Consider the following 15,169-nt stretch of genomic DNA (forward strand, 5'->3'; position numbering starts at 1 on the left):
CTACCGGAGCTCGCCTGCGACCATCGAACTCGTCGGAGCTCGTCGGAGCTCCTCTTCGCCGGCGGAGGTTTGTTTCCACCCCTAATTCTAACAGTTGAGGGAGCCTCGAGGGCGAAGGTCGGGCCTCAAGGGCAGTGGTCAAGGCAGCCTCGAGGGTGGTGGTTGAGGGAGCCTCGAGGGCGAGGGTCGAGGGCAAGGGTGGTGGTTGAGGAGCCTCTAGGGCGAGGGTAGTGGTCAAGCGTGGTGGTCGAGGGCGAATCAGATGAGAGAGGAGAAACGAAGAGTCGAGGGAGCCTCGAGGGCGAGGGTCGAGGGCAAGGGTGGTGGTTGAGGAGCCTCTAGGGCGAGGGTAGTGGTCAAGCGTGGTGGTCGAGGGCGAATCAGATGAGAGAGGAGAAACGAAGAAGAAGGTCGGAGGAGAGAGCACAATGTTGAAAATTTTAATTAACAAGACTAATTACACGGGGCTAGTAGTCTCGTATATTTTAAAGATGGTTTTTGTTTAAATTGACCTCTTTTTGGCCAGACTTAATGACATGGCGGAAAAGAGGTCAATTTTGCACATTACTTAGGAAAACGGTTGATTTTGCTAATTATATTTTAAAAACGGTATTTTTAAAAAATTCTCCTTTTCTTTTCCAATCCTGGTTCCCAAATCATTTTGATATTAGATTCTATTTAGGCTTAACTGCACTTAAATACTCTATAGTTTTTGCTATTTTGCATTTATGTACCATCAATTATTTTTGGCAGCATTTATATACTCTAAAGTTCTCAAATTTTGGATTTACACACCGTCACTTTATTTGGCAACAATTAAACGCCTTAAAGTTTTTAAAACTAAGACATAAATAAGAACCGCCAAAAAAAAGTGAGGGCATATAAGTGCGGAGTCGGAGAAATTATAGGGTATTTAAGTGCAATTAAGCATTCTATTTAAGCCCGGTATACTTTTATTGAGCACCTTCTGTGATGCGGAGGACGATGGGGGGAGGGCCTCTGGCAAAACCACTGGATGCATGGTAGCATAGTTCTCTTCCGTCACGACAGAGAGTAATACTACATTAAGCATTCTATTTAAGAAATGGGAGTAGGTCTACGTTACTGTTATCTTTAATAAAGGGAAACGGAACGACAGAGAGTAATACTACATTATGTATTGCTTAAACAGGTTCCTCCAATTCTTTGAAGTTATTCTCAGAATCAGTCACTCCACTTATTGGAATTTCTATCAGGTCCCTTAGTTTGTGTAAGTTGTTTCAAAAACTAATCCAAGCAAAAGGAGAAATAGCAAAATTTAAGGACTGGGGTATCTAATAGTAACTGAGGGGCCAATTACAAAAACATAAAGGTGTAAGGGACTAACAGCCGAAAGAACACGCCTAAATACAACTCCTAGCAACAGTATCTTCCATGGTCAGTCTAAATACAAATTTTATCATAAAGAGAGGAACATAAATGTACGTATCTACTAATGTTTAACACTCACAGTAAGAAATGACAACCTTAAACTCTCGAAAACAATGATGCCCGTAAGCTCCAAGTCGTTCATTCTAGCGCAATTGGGCAATTTAGCAGAAATATTATCATACACAGGCAATATGTAGGAAATGAATCTCTCTTTTGCGTCTGTAATCTTCTCATTTGTTGCATTAGCATGGAGCTCACTAAAAAGGCACCTGCAATTTTACTTCTGGAGACCCATTGAATCATTGGTCGATGTGTTGGGAATGATAACTTGAACATTTCAGCGACGCTGAAGACTATAATCATATTGAGACCGGCAGGGTATGTGATTGTTTTCAACATTGCCAAACTAGACGATACTTGGAGAAGATTCCAATTACGTCCAGAACACTAAAACTTCTCTTACAGCGGCTAAGCCACATAGCTTCCAGCGGTGTCACAAAACACTACTGAATTGCCTATTTTATACGTGTTTTTTATTTATTTTTACTTGTATTTACTACTTTAGCCACTAGAATAAGGATAGGATACTTCTAAAAGAGATAAAGTTATTAGATTGTCAATGTAGATTCCAAATATATCCATGATAACTTATATAGGGACACCACTAAGACAAAGTTCCTGGCTCCGCTACTGTTCTCATGCCATTGTCCTAAACCACACAAGCAAACCAAGAAGTGCAGCTTCCAATACCGGGGATTTCTTTTCAAATCCTGAAACGAGAGTAAAACTGGATATAGTTTGTCAATAGAGCTCATAATTATATTATTGGGAAATTGGTGGGATCAAAGTTGTTTATATTTTGGGAATTTAGCAAAACATGACACAATAGAGTAGGTGATGAAGTAACAAGAACAGACGAGATTGTATTTACTTTTTCATTTTCAGATTTTGCAACTCAGATCTGATTAAGCTACAATGAACTGCTGGTCACCAAGTATTGAGAATATTGCTTGACTGAACCTTCAAATGATAATCACTACTATGCAAAGGGAAGCTAGGACTGAGAAACAAATGCATAAGGACCAACATAATTGAGGTAAACCAGGTATTCTTCATTCATTTGAGAAGCTAGTAACCTTTGTCTGTTATGTTTTCCAATGCAAGGACCAACTTTTTATTACCTACATTGCGATAGCCTGTGTTTTTGTTGGGCGCAGAGACACGCCCTCACGCCGCGGAAGCTAAATTAATTTCGAGAGAAAACAATCCTAGCTCGAGTTTAAGCCTAACTCAAACTAACCAATACAAGTAATGAACGACTACACAGATGAAACAGAAGTAAAGTAAACGAGACAACATATTTACGTGGTTCGGCAAACTTGCCTACGTCCACGGGAGCAGCACAATAATTTCTTATTCAACCATAAGAAATTACAAATAAGAGAGAGGATCTCAAACTTGAGATCTCTCTAACAAATAACAAGTGATTTTAGTATAAAATCACTGCTCAAAAAAAAACCGCAAAGAAAAAAACTCGGACGCTTTTATTTCTCCGCTCTCTCTGTCTGCTCATCTTCAGATCGCGAAGGGGGTTTCCCTTTTATAGGGAAACCCTAGGGGGGGGAGCTAGAAGCTAGTCCCCAACCACGACGCAAGAGCACCTCGAGCCCCACGACTCGTCGTGAGCACCTTGAGCCTACAGGCCGCGAGCCCCTCGAGCCCTGTGCACACGACATGCCGCGATTGACGCCTACAGGCGAGACTAACTTCACCTGTCCAAGCCTCGCCTACAGGCGAGCTCGAAGACGCCTCGAAGTCGCCCGCACCTGCCCTGCTCGCCCGCAGCTGCTCGCCTACAGGTGAGTTCGATCTCGCCTCCCAAGCTCGATCTTGCCTCCACGCCTTTGCTTGCAGGCGAGTTCTGCCCGCCAGGTGCGATTCTTCAATTCTCCACCTCGTACATCATTTGATAAACCTTAAATTTTGGACGAACACCAGAAGTACACCGCGAACACTAACCAGGTCAAACCAGGCCAAACCAGCTACGCCACTATACCATGGCTGCCTACGTACCCTCCACCGGGATCAAGCTAACCGTAGTTCTGCCCGCATTCTCCAACATAGTCTCCACCTCACCTTCATCACCGCTCCGCAGGGCCATGCCCTCTTGGAAAAATCAACACGGGCTAATATGAAGCAAGTCCAAGTAATATTGGAACTTGCTGCCTGTCACCACCTTGGTTAACATGTCTGCGGGATTCTCATTTGTGTGCACCTTCATGAGTGAAATATCACCTTCCTCTATGACATCCCGCACAAAATGATATCTGACGTCGATATGCTTGGTACGAGCATGGTGAACTTGATTCTTCGCTAAGTGAATCGTACTTTGACTGTCGCACCACAAGTGAAATATCGGTTATCATGGAATGAGTAGAAAATAGTGAGACACACTAAGGTTCAATATAAGCAAAGTTCCCTCAGATGTAAATGTTGTTCCAATTATTTGGTCAAGAGCATTTGATATTACTGTTTTGAAGTAAAACTCCCTCCCATCTGCAAGCTTAACTCCGACCTGGAAAACCCAAAAATTGTGAAAATGGTTAGACGAAAGTCATACTCGCTGATGCAAATCGATATGTACAATTGATCTTTTAGCCATATAAGGTAGTACTCACAGATTTTCCATTCCCAAGCATGATATTTTTCACATTTGCTTTGTACAGTATTTAATTGCCTTATCTACTAGGCCTTTGGCGAAAGACTTTGCAATTTCGCCAATGCCACCAACCGGATAATGGATCCCTCCAGAATGTCTGTCACTTATAACCTATCATACCGATAGCACTGGTTAGTGAGGATGAACAGTTTATAGTTAGTTGATAAGCTTGTGAAACGATAGATTACCATGCTCGCATTGATCATTGGTGTTTGCAGAGCATTAACGGTACTCACCATGAAATACTGCAGAGAGACAAATCATTACATCCATTGCACCTTAGTCAGACTCAACTCAACAGCTAAAAGAACTGTTTTACGGAACCATGGATGTCAATTAAGTACTAACTGACATGTTATTACTCAGCATCTATGAAAGACAACAATTGAGGGTCTTTTATGAACTTTCGTGCGATATCCCCAGCATTCTGTGGCAGATAATAAGCTTCAAAATGGAAAAATTAGCGCAAATAGAAATAATAATATCCTATATACTAGTTTGATCATATATCAATAAAGGGAATGTTTAACACCTCTCTTCCTCATGCTAATTTTGGAAATGTGTTCTGACTGTTCGTTTTATCATTACTTTAGAATTAAATATAATTCCATATAGAAATATTCAGAACTTTTGACTCTTCCCCTTCTTGATTGTTTATAGTCCAGGAGAAATTTGCACCAGCTCCTTAGTTATAAAAATATAAAGTACATGACCAACAAGACATCTAATTAAAATACCGTGACGTGACCATCAAAGTTTTTCAAACCGCTGTTACACAGCGACAGTATTCTGATTTTTTTTAGAGAGGCTGAGATGGGTATCAGGATGGGAGTAGGGAATGGTTATGATTGACATAGTATCAGAATTTTCAGTGATTACCAAGAGTCAGGCGTTCCAATGGCTTCTTAAAAAACTGCCCAAGTGGGTATAATGGCTCCTCTAGTGACTTCACCTCCAATGAATTCAAAGCATTGAAGACCTGATCGTGGAAGTTAAACATTTCCATTATGATAGCCATAAGAAGTTAAAAAGTTAAGACTACAGTTACGAACAACGCTATAATATACCTTCCATCACTCACTGTAAAATTTGTTGATTCCTTCTTTTTCATGAGGGAACTTGTCAATAAATTCAGTAATGAACTCATTGTAGTCCTTATGAACACGAATAGAGAGATATTCTGGAAGGTGGAAGTGGACAGTTGTAGGATCTGGTACCACCTCCATCCTACACCCAACTGCTGCTAATAGTTGGGTAATTAAGTTGAAGTTACTCTGACTTAGAACCACAATTTTAACTTAATAATTGGTATCTTCTTAGTTAAAAAAAAAAGCAAAAACAGAAAAAGAACAGCTGACATCAAAATGATGCAGTTCATGGAATATGAGAAAGAAATATTTAAGCTTTGGAAGGAAAGATAAAATCTCAGACCATGATGATCAATGTCAGGGAATTTTATATCATGCATATGAGTTATATAACTTATCGCCACATGCATGTTCAGCTTGAATTTGGGTTATTCTCTAATTCACCATCTCAATTTCGTCAAACAACCATCTTCTACTTGCAACTTCATACAAATTACAGATATTGTTGATGTTACTTAACTAATAGGGGGGGTTAGGTATGGTTTTGGTAGGGTATCAGAGTACTCAATCTTCTTTAGACAGTTGGTCTCTGGGCAGCTAATTCCATCCTGCACATGAACAATACGTGAGAGGGTTGGAGTTAAGATCTATGATGGTTCCTGCAACGATCAAATCAGCCTTATTGAGTGGAGAAGAAATATAAGTGTGGGGTGTATTTTTAGCAAGAAGATTGCTTACTCTAGGTAGTAGACAATAATTTTCCTTTAAAGCGTATCCGATGTGTAGATGGGTAACTTCGGCCGAGTCCAAACAGGCGGCTCGGTCATCTACTTTACAGGTGTCGGCTGTAGATGGGAATGAGTTACTCAGGCGTTTAGTAGGACGGTGACTGAGTGTCCGTGTTGCTGACGAGGTCCGATGAGCCATAAAGACTTTTGAGGCTGGAGCAATGATGACTCTGATCATGCATTCAATGCGATGACAATCGATTTGGTGCTTGAATATCCTGTTGACCAACCTCTGGTAGGTGACCCCTACATTCTTAAGACCGAATGGCATCACCTTCTAGTAGTAGGTTCCCTGATTTGTAATGAATGAAGTCTTCTCTTGATCATGTTCTGCCATTAGCATCTGGTTGTATCAAGAGAAGGCGTCCATAAAACTGAGTAGCTCATGGCCAGCGCTCTCGTCTATCAATTGATCGATCCTTGGAAGTTAGTAGTTGTCCTTTAGACAAGCTTTGTTCAGGTTCGTGAAGTCCACATACATCCTCCACTTCTCAAGAGACTTCTTAACCAGTACCATATTGGGTAGATATTCCAAGTACTGCACTTCTCTGATGAAGCTAACTCTGAGCAGTCGATCAACTTCTGCCTCTCGGGGCCAAGATGCCTTTTCTTTTGTCGAACTGGCTTGTCTATCAACCGAGAGCTCATGGCTCACTACTTCAAGGGGAATTCCTGACATGTCTTCGGATCCCCATGCAAACACATCTACGTTCTCACTTACGAACGCGATCATAGCTCCTCATTGAGGCTCAATGAGGCCCGATCCAATCTTAACCCGCCTTGACCCATCAAGGTCGATCGACACTCCTTGCAATTCTTCCACAGGAGTTGTCCGCACCCGCTCCAACTCTTTCTCCATTTGGAGACGCATCTTCTCAATCAGCAGGTTCTCTAGCACTTTTTTTCCTTTCATTGAGAGCAGATAGCATAATCTGGTTTCTTGCTGGTTGCTCCTAGTGAATTTGAATCTTTTTAGGGTCGGAAACTTCACCATCTGATGGTTAGTAGACAGGACTGCCTGTAGACTGTTCAGAAAAGTTCTAAGAATAATGTTATATGCGGACTTGATGTTTAGCACTAAGAACTGTGTTTGAATAGATGATTGGCGATTGTACTCGCTAACCATTAGGGAGAGAGTGATAATCCCTTCTAGTGGGAACGAATATCCTGTGAATCCGATGAGGGGACCTCGGCAAGGTTGCAGCTTGGATTTGTCGATGTCCATCTTGTTGTAGGCATTGATGAATATAATATCAGTGGAACTCCCTATGTCGACTAAGACCCTTTTGAGTTGAAAGCCGTTAATCTGCCGATATGGTAAGAGGGTCGTCATGAGGTGTCTCGATGCGTTTCAGATCAGTGTTGCTGAAGGAGATAGACTGATCTGTCCTCGGCTTCTTCTCAAATAAGTTAACACACAACGCTCGTCAGGCATACTTCTTCTGAGCGTTATTGGACACTCCTCCCGTTGTTGGGCCACCGCTAATGGTGTTGATGACGCCCCGACTGCCGGTCTCTACAGGTTGCTTGTCTTGCTAATGTTAGGATGAGGCGATCTAGATTGGGATCTCTTGTCAAACTTTCCTGAAGCAGACTCTCTTCCGTCCTGTTGAGAGACAAGTCTCTTCAAGAATCTCTTTGGTACTAGATCCTCAATATCTCTCTGTAAGACTCAACAATCATCAGTATGATGATAGTCGTGATCTCTATGGTACCAACAATACTGTTTGGTATCACTGAATCGAGGGTCCGACGTCATACGGGGAGGAGAGGAATTCAGATATCCTTATTTCTAGACCATGTAGAGAGCTTATGTGAGGAAGGTGTCGAGGGTAGTGAGGGCCAGCTTCTTGGCCGTTTCTCTCCTCTAGTCCCTCTTGTTGGTCTTGCTTGGCCTGGAGTCGATTTTGAAGGGATCCTTCTCTGTCTTCTCCTTAGGAGAGGGTTCGTCTCCCACAGTGGGTGTTGTCATCGCCATCGTCGCTGCTACTTTTGCTTCTTTGGCCACCTTCTTATGGGTTCGGGCATTCTCGTCATCCATTTGCCCTCTAGCCCTAGCCATCAGTTGCTCATAGTTGGTGACTCGATCAATGATGAGCAAGTCGGTCAGCTTATTGTTCTGGAGTGCTGCCGAGATTACAGTCATGACGACTATATTACCATGGTTTTTGACTTCTAACCTCTTGACTTGGAACCTCTTGACTTGCTACATGTTCATCAAGTCATAGAAGTTTTGTGCATGCTCCGCTGGATGTCCTTCGGTTTTTTACTTCTCGATATGAGGCATCTCGAATTTGGCGCAGAGAGCATTCATTATCCAGTCGGTGAGTGGAGTGTTTCCTCTGATGGTCTTGATGATAGTTGTAAAACCCCGTAAATTTTAAAATTATTTTTATTTATATTGATAAATGAGTTTTAATTATGGTAAATATCATTTATGGATGAATGAGCATATTACCAATTGATTTGAGTTCAATTAAGAGTATATATGAGAGTATACAAAGGTTAAACATGCACGAAATGAGTTAAACATGCACAGGACCCAAGACTGGAAAAAGCCTTGGATTAGTCGACTGATGTTGCCCATTGGTCGACTGACGGGTGGTCATCAGTCGACTGATGGCAGGCATCAGTCGCCTAACAGGCTAAAATCCAGTTTTTACTAGGTTTCGGATTGGGCTGTTTGAGTTCGGGTTTGTTCCTATATAAACACGTTTTTGTCACGAAAATCTTTTCTTTATCAGAACTTCTAAACCCTAGCAGCCTCTCTCCTTCCCTCTCCAAATCCTAACCTAAATTTTTACGTTTTCGAAAGAGCTTTGTGAAGCGAACACCGAGAGGAGGACGAGATTTGTGACGTTTGGTGACGAGGGATCGAGTCGTGCTTGCTCAAAGGGATTTGCACATGGTAAAAGGCAAGATCACCTCCCTCCAAACCTCTCCTTAATTAAAGATTAAATGTTTATGTGATAATCATGTTTAATTTCATGTTTAGAGTTAATCTAATGTGTTAGAGCTTAATTCGTGATGTTTAAATATTAAACCAGTGCTATGAATAGTAGTATACTTCTATAATTGATGAGTTAATATGATCATGATCATTAGGGTATATTTTAACATGTTAAATCACGTTTTAATTTTGTTTAAATACCCTAATTAATCAATTTGAACAAGAGTTTAGTTAATTTAAATTTTAAACCCTAGATTTATGAATCTACTTGTTTTCTCTTGTTTAAACAAATCTCTTATTAAATATTCATAAGAGTAATTCAGTTTTGTTAATAAAAATCCGAGCTTTGAAGAAAAACAAATTAAAACTCAAACGTGATCTTTTTCGGTCGGATCAGTCGACTAATGTTGCTATCAGTCGACTGACGGGAGCTAATCAGTTGACTGATGGTAGTCATCAGTCGACCAACGGGCTTATTTCATGTCTTGTGCATGTCGACGATCAGTCGACCGAAACCCTGTATCGGTCGACTGATCAAGACCAGAACGTGAACCTGGGTATTTTTTCTTTGCTGTGTTGATTTGCGGGCATGATGCGCAAGTCGGACTTTGATATAGATGTATATTTTGAGAGGTGAACATACTAAGTTGGGTACATATGAGCTTCTTAGTTGGAGTGATCACATATTTGTGTTGTTACGAGTAACAAAGGTTACACTTAGATCTAGTCACGAATTCTTTGAGTGGGATTAGTTGGTACCCACAATGAGACCGCGGATGGACTACACTCTGAGTGAGTTAGTCAGTACCGCGATGGACTTCACTCACTTATTCATTTTTGTGTCCGCACGAGCGTGCGCAGAAGTCGTTGAACCTATGTTTTGGGTCCGCATGTTTATGCGCAGAAGTTGATATACCTATTTGTCGGTCCGTACGGGGTTGCGATGAATTGAAAAATTTTAAAGAAGGATGCTTTGATAGATTTGATGATAACCTGAGTGTAGGCGATTATTGACATTCTTTTGATATGATTTAGTGTGGAGGTATTTCACATCGTTAGCACACGGGATTGTGTATCTATTTTGTCCATTAAGGGTAACATGAGGAGTTGAATGATATTTTATGGGGATGTTTGTTGTAATACTTTCATGTATTACGTTTCTTTATTATTTTACTTGATTAGTTGGAATTTATATTTAGAAATTCACAACTTGAAACACATGGTATATACATGAGGGTTTTCTTGTTTGGATTATTTCGCTCGACGTACCAATCTCGTGTTGTGGATTTCTAAATATAAATATCATATAGCACATGGTAAAATAATTTAGGTAAACTATGCACTTATAGGTAGAGCCTCCATCATACTTAGTAGCTCTTCCCCTGAGGACGGATGGAGATGATTTTGCTAGCGCTCTGACGTTGTTGATTTTCCTTCTTTTTAGGCAGTGGATCAGAGTTTCGGAGAGTCACAGGTTGACGGACTTTCAGCATAGTCGTCATCACTTATTTATAGTAGTTTCTGCTCCACAGTTGTTTAGATTGATTTTAGTTGATTATTAGACTTGCATTTTATTTTGAGAACTGAGAAGCTATGTACTTTTCAGTTGACTATTGTAGTTGAGAGTATTGGCCATTTGTATCAAATTGTTGGACGCATTTTCTTCTATATCTATTGAGACTTGATTACTTTTGATATTGATCATTTATTTCTTATGGTATATTTCCTATTTTCACCTTTTTATATCTGCTTGTATCTGCACTGTCTTTTATTGATTCCACTAGAGAAATATTATTGTGATGGTAAAACTTATTTTTGCACTGTATGGGTGCATGATAGGTTTGACATCTCTGGATTCACCTTAGACTGCAGCTTTGTGTGAACCCAGTGGCATCATAACAATATTGAACGTCCGGTGATAACCAGACGCTACATGGGTGGTGGAAGGACCTAAATTAGCATAAGGGCATCTAAGGTCGAGTGAAGCCGTCCACGCGGTCCGCTCATTGCCGCCATGTCTGTAGCTAGGGCTTTGCCCTATTACCTCCACATACTGTTGGAAAAGTGGAGGAGAGGTGTGTAGTGTTTAGTGTAGTCTTCAGGCGTTCACTGATTGGCTTGACCCATAGGAGGGGGAGGAGGAGCGAACGATGGAGAAGGTTGCTGAGGAACAATCCGGCTGCGAAGCTTGTTCGTGAAGAAAGTGAACTGCTACTGGAGAGATTGAGAAATCCTCCAAGCGGACTCCTCTAATTCGGCTGCCCATGTGTTGGTTATCAGCGGACAGGTTAGAGGATCGGACAGGGTGATTAGAGCCAGCCATCTTATGCAACGGCCCCACGATGAGTTGCTAAACTGTTGATGTCAGTTAACTAACAAGGGGTTAGATATGGGTTTGGTAGGGTTTCAGAGTCTTTAATCTTCGTTAGACAGTTGGTCTCTAAACAGCGAATTCTATCCTGCACATGAACAACACGTGAGAGGGTCAGAGTTAAGATCTCTGATAGTTCCTCTGAGTATCAAGTCAGTCTTAAGCTTGAGTGGAGAAGAAAGATAAGTGTAGGGTGTATTTTTAGCAAGAAAATTGCTTACTTTAGGCAGTAGACAACAGTTTCCCTTTATAGCAGATCCAAGGGGTAGATGGGTAACTTCGGCCGAGTCCAAGCAGGTGGCTCAGTCATCATTTACTTTACAGATGTCAGTTACAGAGGGGGATGAGTCATCTACGCATTTAATGGGAGGTTGACGGAGTTAGAAATTCGTGCTAAATACATGCAAAATATGCAACGGAAGACTGTATGTATAATAATACTAAGCATGTAGAGAGCATGAAAAACAAAGTAGGACCATCCTAATTGAATCTAACATGATCCCTATATTAAAAAGAGCACACAAGAGTTAGAAAGTCGTACTTTCGAAGCGTGATTCGATGGAAGATCAAACAACCCCTAGCTCTTGCTCCTTGTAGTAGTAAATCTCTTCGTAGTGGATCTCCAAGTCTTCAAGTGAGCTTGATAAAATCGAAATCTTCTTGAGACACAAGGCAAGATATCCACCCCGGGGTACTTTAAAATCCTATTACTTCCTCTTACTCAAAGATTACTAGAGTTTAGTAAGAGGTAGATCTCTCTTCTTTTCTTTTATGGAAAGCAACTATGAATAAACCATTTATTTTATTTTTTCATTAACCATGAAAGAAGAAAGAGAGCTCATATTTGTAGAGGAAGAATATATCATGACATGAATGACTCATCCTATGAGTCACACCATGAGTCATCAAAATAATGATTCTCTCATGAGTCATGCAATGACTCATCTCATGAGTCATGCAATGAATCATGAAGAATCAAAACTATGTGCTAAAACCATGTTCCCAAACCATACCACCTTAATGACTCATTTCATGACTTATTAATCAAGGTATAATGAAGTGCGTATTTCATAAATGAAAATACCACATCAATACGGTATTTCGTAATATCAAGGTATAATGAAGTGCGTATTTCATAAATGAAAATACCACATCAATACGGTATTTCGTAATTTTCTAATCATTAACTAATAAGTCATCATATGACCAAAAAGTCAATGAGTTAACCAAAAGTCAACTGTTGACCAAAAAGTCAACCAGATGACTAAAAGTTAACTTTATGGGGAAAATACTGGAATTCATTTCTTAAGCATATAGCATTCTAATTTTACCGATATATATAACCGTTTGTGTATCCGGTGAAAATCATATATGCGTATCAATCATACGTATTACTCTATAAATTTGTATTTTATATGATTTAAGTACGCGCTTGGTGTGACTCTAGGGCCCATTTTAAGAACTCGGTAGTGGATGACATCCACTAAGTACAACAGAGGTGCTAGCTACACATAAAGACTAACCGGATATAAGTTGTGATAAATGTCTGTAAGATGCTTACATAATTTTATCAGGACTACTTAGATAATACCGTACAGTCCGGTCTCTTCGTCAAACCATGTCAAACTATTAAGACTAGGGTATGAAAAACTGTCAAACACTAATTGCTCAATTAGTGTTTGTTGATATTAAACTCATAACCTATAAGATCAAACTGACACTCAGTTTATTTTATTTACCTCGGCCAAGGATTTACTGGCTATAGTTATATCAAACAATCTTATGACATCAACCCCTTATACTGTGAGAGACGAATCTCATCTTGGCATCTCAATATCTACTTATGTCTCGGGATGCACCCAACAAGAACCGTTATGCACAACTCAATGAGAACTATGGTTAGGTAAATGTCTAAGTACACCTATACTGACATGTAAGATATTACACTCATGCATCGGGTCAAGAGATTACTATGTACTATATCACTTGAGAACTTCTATTTGACAGTTAAGTATAATTACCAACTAGATATTCTCAGTGAGTCATTCAGGCAACTCATTCACTAATGAGTCACCTGTATACTATATCTTGATGTCTCACATCAATGATCCAAGAGATGGATCATCATCCTACCAAAGGAGAAACATTAGTCTTCCCAAAGTGATGATGTCCCATTTCAACACTTCATCGACCAGGAACATTTTAGAATATACGTTAGCGACAAATCAGATCTCTTCATTACGATCATATCCGAAATGTCTGATAGTCTAGTATCATTCTAAGGACTTTATTTGTATTAAAATACCAGATAAATCTGACCAAAATAGCATACTATCATTTTGAACAAAGATGTTATATTCATATAAGTCCTGTTACAATATACAATTATTGCATGCATGGCACCTATATCTAACAGACGGAGTGTACGTGGTGCTGTCGAGATCCGATGAGTTATAAAGACTTTCTAGACTAGAGCAATAATGATTCTGATCATGCATTCAATGCGATGGTAATAGTCTGTCGGCGGGGGGCTTAAGGATAAACCGTCTCTCGACTCGTCTCTCTGAGAGGGTCGACAAGTGATGCATTTCGTCTTGATCTTAACGTATGGGCCGATAAGTACCACCTTTTTAGTCCGCCTTGAAGGTTGTCAACCTGGCCTTGCGGAGTGAAGAGGGGTAGTGTCAACTTGGATGGTGAGTCGAGGGAGGATGCCTTTCGACTCGGCCTTTGCTAGGAAAGGTCGAGTGCTGAAGCCGCTTGAATCGTTCATCCCAAAGTATGACTGATGGAATATTTAAGGTGGAACACATGTTGGCTCCTCGTCTAGAATTAATGCTTAGCTATTTATAGAATATAAGTATATAACATATCATATGAAATAATGGTCATTAAATATATAATAGATTTCTAATTTGATTCGCTTGCCTCGAAAGCAAAACTTAATTTAGATTTACTTTTAAAGATTAAAAATTAGTCCATTGCTTGGAATTAAGAATATGGCAGCAGGTCTGTACTTGACTATGCAATTTATTTCAAAATGTCTTATGCGTCATGTGAATTGCACAAATTAGACTGATGTTGCTGGATAACTCCTGATAAATACAACTTCTGTGATGTTTTCTATATGTTTCTAATGGATATCACTTACATAATTGGACCGATGTTTCAGCAACATATAAGTATGATTCAGAACCACACTGATTGGAGATCGTTTTATGTTGTGAGATGAAGATATCAAAAGGAGATAATAATAAAATAAAATAAAAACAGCTCAAAGGAGAAAAAAAAGGACTCAAGGTTGCTCTAGAGTTTTTATTTTTATTCTAAAAATAAAGTCAGATGGAGAGATGTGTTAACTCCCTTCAAAATCCATTTGTCTAGATTAAAGGATTTTTTTGCTTATATAGCCTCCAAATTAATTCTAGTTGCAAAATTTCCCCTGAATCTGCATATTGTTAATTTACCCATGAATTCTCCCACAATAGATTTGTAAATCCCTCTCATTTAGTACCATTGTAATTTAAAGATGAAAATTAGCAACTATGGAGATTTAGGGTAAATCTGGAGAAAGGATAGATTTTGGGGTATAAAGACCAAAAACCTTATTTTTCATGAGAGAGGAGGGGGGTGTTGAGATATTAGTATGTGTAGGGGGTTAATTGTAAGTGTGTGTTTATAGAGCTCTATATAAGCCTAAGAGGTTTTAGTAATAGAATAAGGCTTTTAATTCAATTTGGTATCAGAGCAAAACCCTAGCCGCCACCTTCCTCCTCCTAACTCTAACCCTAACCCTAACCCTAACCCTAGCCGCCAAACCCCCCCTCCCTTTTTCTCTCTCCT

At 39.9% G+C, this 15,169-nt stretch overlaps 1 pseudogene; it reads right to left on the reverse strand.

Moving 5' to 3' along the window:
• Positions 3,800-6,653, reverse strand: LOC109841997 (annotated as a pseudogene).

Source organism: Asparagus officinalis, chromosome 5 (assembly GCF_001876935.1).
Source record: "Asparagus officinalis chromosome 5, Aspof.V1, whole genome shotgun sequence".
Lineage (NCBI taxonomy): Eukaryota > Viridiplantae > Streptophyta > Magnoliopsida > Asparagales > Asparagaceae > Asparagus > Asparagus officinalis.